Source organism: Octopus bimaculoides, chromosome 7 (assembly GCF_001194135.2).
Source record: "Octopus bimaculoides isolate UCB-OBI-ISO-001 chromosome 7, ASM119413v2, whole genome shotgun sequence".
Taxonomy (NCBI): Eukaryota; Metazoa; Mollusca; class Cephalopoda; order Octopoda; family Octopodidae; genus Octopus; species Octopus bimaculoides.
In genome coordinates, this window is record NC_068987.1 from 10,191,972 (window position 1) to 10,196,641 (window position 4,670).

The window sequence follows — 4,670 nt, forward strand, 5'->3', positions numbered from 1 at the left end:
TACACGCATGATTTAAAAGATGCATATTTGACGAATAGGCGCAGAGACTGCCGTATGGTAGTAGGGTCGCTTCTAAATCACATAGTTTCGGTTTCAGTCCCACTGCGTGGCACCTTGGGCAAATGTCTTCTCTTGTAATAGTAGTAGAAGTGTGTGTGTGCGTCTGGCCCACCCCCGCTTGATCACACTATCGGTTTGTTTGAGTCGAAGTAACTTAGTAGTTAAACAAAGACTGATAGACAAAGCGCCAGACTTTACAAAATAAGCAATATGATCGATTAAAACCAATCAAAATCGATACTCCAGTATGGCAGCAATCCGATGACTGCACCAAAACAAGATATATATAGCAGAAAAACCCTAGATTCAAAGAATAACAATATAACTGCGTCGGCTGGGAGTCGAACCCGGATCGACTGCTTGGAAGGCAACCATGCTAACCGTTACACCACCGACGCTGCACACAGTGGCATCCGAAATATCTGTTTGAATACTAAATCTTGGACATTGGTGAAAGTCTGGCTTTTCAAGATTTCTTCGATTCCAGTTTTCTTAAATATTATCACAAATTACAGTAGATATACAGGACTGAAATATACACGCATGATTTAAAAGATGCATATTTGACGTATAGGCGCAGAGACTGCCGTGTGGTAAGAGGGTCGATTCTAAATCACATAGCTTCGGTTTCAGTCCCACTGTGTGGCACCTTGGGCAAATGTCTCTGAGAGTGTCACACACACGTCTAGTGATGTTTCTTGTCAGTCGCCAACTGGTTCCGTTTTGGGGCGCAGCCAACGCTAACGGCTGAAAAGACGCCACCTATAGTGATGGCTGCGAAGGGAGGTTACCCAACCGTGTTGTTTACCCATGGATGCGAGCGCTACTATCGCTCAACCATCTGTGCTACACTATTATAGGAGTTTGTGTGTGTGTGCGTGTGTGTGTGTGGGTGTGTGTGTGTGTGTCTGTGTGTGTGTGTGTCTGTGTGTGTGTGTGTGTGTATGTGTGTGTGTGTGTGCGTGTGTGTGTGTTTGAGTCTGGCTCGCCCCCACTTGATAACGCTATCGGTTTGTTTGCATCACCGTAACTTCGATGTTAAGCAATGAAACTGATAGACCAAGCACCAGACTTTACAAAATAAGTACTATGTCCGATTTGTTCGATTAAAACCTTTCAAAATCAATCCTCCAGTCTGGCAACAATCCAGTGACTGCACCAAAATAAAAGATATGTAGTAGAAAACCCTAGATTCAAAGGATAAAAATACAATTGCATCGGCCGGGAATTGAACCCGGATCGACTGCTTGGAAGGCAACCATGCTAACCGTTACACCACAGACGCTCTACTGTTATTGTCTTCAAATATTTGCATAAATACTAAATATTTGTCATTGTGAAATTTTTTACTTCTCATGATTTCTTTGTCTCGCGTTTTCTTGAATATAATTTTAAACTACAAAATTTTATTCACACCAGTGACGACTGCTGGCCACTTTAAAAGGAAGCGATGAGCTTGTAAAATCGTTTGAATGCTGGACAATATGCTTACCGGCATTTCCTCCGTTTTCATGTTCTGAGTTCAAATTCCACCGAGGTTGACTTTCAAGAGTCGATAAAATAAATAAAAGTGGAACATGTGATTTACTTAACACCCCGATCCCATTCACTTTATTGCTTACCTGTTTACGACCTCTGATGAAGCAGAAAAATAAACACGTCCCATGAATTGGACGTATTTGTTTTTAAACTGTAATTCTATTAGAATTGTCTATCTTCGTCAAATGTTCGATTTAACATAATCTATTTGCATCGGGTCATGACATGCTGGTGACTTCAAATAAGGATGAAATAGCGCTATACATGGCTACAAACAATTGAAAATTTTAAGATCTATATATTGAGTACGAAAGAGAAATAATATATGTATATATTCTGTACATCTCATTCATTACTCTTTGATTTAAATTTCAAGCTTCAAAATTGCCTGAACTTAACGTAATCTAGAAGGGATTATCTTCAATACGATAACTGATCATCACGGCAAGCTGGCAGAAACGTTAACACGCCGGGCGAAATGCTTAGCGATATTTCGTCTGTCTGTACTGTCTTTATGTTTTGTGACGTCCTATAAAAACTCTTTGTATAGCCTTTTGGGGGCAATAAAGAAATCGGTATTTTGTCTGTCTTTACATTCTGAGTTCAAATTGCGCCGATGTCGACTTTGCCTTTCGTCCTTTCGCGGTCGATAAATTAAGTACCAGTTGCGTACTGGAGTCGATCTAATCGACTGACCTCCTCTCCAAAAATTTCGGGCCTTGCGCCTAAAGTAGAAAAGAATATGATAGCTGATTGCAAGGGGTACAATGTATGTTTAATCATAATCCATATCCTCGAAACGTATCTGGAAAATTTCAGTAAAATATTTAATAGGCGCTGGCATGGCTGTGTGGTTAAGAAACCCGCTTTACAACCACGCAGTTTCGTGTTCACTCCCTTTGAGCGGCATCGGGGATAAGCGTCTTTTGATATAGTACTGGGTGAGCTGGTATTGTTGTTACCGCATCGGACACAACGCTTAGTGGTATTTCTTCCGGCTTTTTAAGTTATGAGTCTAGATGCCGTCGGAGTCGACTTTGCTTTTCACCCTTTCGGGGTCGATAACATAAGTGCCAGTTTAGCTTTGGAGGTCAACGTAATCGACTTGCCCCTTTCTCTCTAAACTGCTGACCTTGTATCAAAATTAAGAAAGATAGAAGGAAGTATTTCTGTTTCATTCTAACGGAGAGAAAAACCATTGTTTTTAATAACAATATCAGTGTATGGTGATTAAGTGTGACCTGGGGATGTCATGAACAATATTTAAGCGAAGAACGAAGTGAAGAGAAATACCATGCGATATTTCTCGAGTCGTGAACCAACTAAACATAGAAATCTAATTCAATGGTAATCCTACTTCGATTCCTGATCAACTCCAGTTCACTTCATGAACACTTTCACTAAAACTCTTCACAAACGCAAGAATGTCACACAATCTCATTCTCGTCCCTTAAATGAATTTTCAACTTATTTCTCAACGGATTTGCAAGGTTTCAGAGTCTCAAAGACATCGACAAGATAATTGGATCAATTCCAACTGCGAATTGAAACCGACAAGCAAGTTTAAGTTTGCCAAGCTCTTAACTCTCTCATAACCACATTAAATTATACATGCACATATGTACAGACACGCACGTATATATGTAAATGTATGTATATATATGTGTGTGTGTGTGGGTGTGTGTGTGTGTGTATTTATATATTATGTATGTATATGTGCATGCATGCATTTACATATGAATGAGTGTGTGCGCTTGTTACTCTCTGTACGTGTATGTTAAGTCTGAATGTTGGTGGGTGTGCTTGCACCTATCTACATACACACACACACACATTCAAATACACACATATGCATTCAAATGTTAAAGTCTGCCTTCAAAAACAGAAAAAGTACTCAATACTTGATGTAGAGTATACAGTTATTCAAAGTATTTTTTTCTCTCAACTCGAGTTTCACATTGCTACAATCATCGAGTGATCTGGGATGGGGTTCAAGAGTTCGAACTGGGTTTACATACTTTGATCTGATACATTTTTTTGTGTACACATATCACCTATAATGCTGAGTTTCAAAAGCGTTGGCTATGGTTGCCGTCGTTTCATCTGCCAGTTCACTATGCATATATATATATATATATATATATATATATATATATACACGCACAGACATATACATAGATATGTATATATTGTATATATATGCATACATACATACATACATACATACATGCATACACACATACATATATTCATTCTGGAACTGGATGGGCCTATAACAACAGGCCAGCCGACACAAATAATCTCTAGTGAGACTTCTTTATCAATGTACCTTAAGAGACCCAGACCGATGGGTCGAAACATATGTTGTACCTAATAAAATCCTTCTCCTACTATTGACTTATCCCCTCCCACAAAATTGCTGCCCTTGTGACAAAATTTGAAATCATTATAATTATTATTAAGGCGGCGAGCTGGTAAAATCGTTAGTACGCTGAATGAAATATTTAGCGGCATTTCGCTAGTCGCTGCGTTCTGAGTTCAAATCCGCCGAGGTCGACTTTGCCTTTCATCCTTTCGGGGTCGATAAATTAAGTAACAGTTGAGTAATGGGGTCGTTTTAAACGACTATCTCCTCCCCAAAATTTGAGGCCTTGTGCCTATATTAGAAAGGATTATTATTATTATTATTATTATTATTATTACGATAATGATGATGATTATGATAGTGTTTGTTATGATAAGGGAATTATGATAATGGTGGTTTTGTTAATGTTCAAGTGTTCTTTTCAACACGGCTGCGTTTGTTACTTTAGCGACAATTGTCTTTCTCTTAAAAAATGCAAACAGCTTTGAAATCGCCACTCTTTCTTCATCTATTTTGAATAATTGATTAAACAGCGAAACAAATCCGTTGTATTTCCATCAGATTTTTTTCAGTCAGTCTTTACAACTACTATTTATAGTGAAATTAATTAATCTTGTTAAAAATCAATTTAGTCATTAAAATAATTTGTAAGTAATTTCGTTTAACATGTTTGCTCATCCTTTCATCTGTTAACTTATTCATGCTG

General features: G+C 38.3%; 2 non-coding genes across 2 annotated transcripts; both read right to left on the reverse strand.

The window, feature by feature from the left end:
- Nucleotides 1–386: 386 nt before the first annotated feature.
- Trnag-ucc (transfer RNA glycine (anticodon UCC)) lies at nt 387–458 on the reverse strand. Its single transcript has one exon. It is a non-coding gene; the product is annotated as a tRNA-Gly (tRNA).
- Nucleotides 459–1,273: 815 nt separating this feature from the next.
- On the reverse strand, nt 1,274–1,345 carry Trnag-ucc (transfer RNA glycine (anticodon UCC)). The gene has a single exon. It is a non-coding gene; the product is annotated as a tRNA-Gly (tRNA).
- Between the last annotated feature and the right edge of the window lie 3,325 nt (nt 1,346–4,670).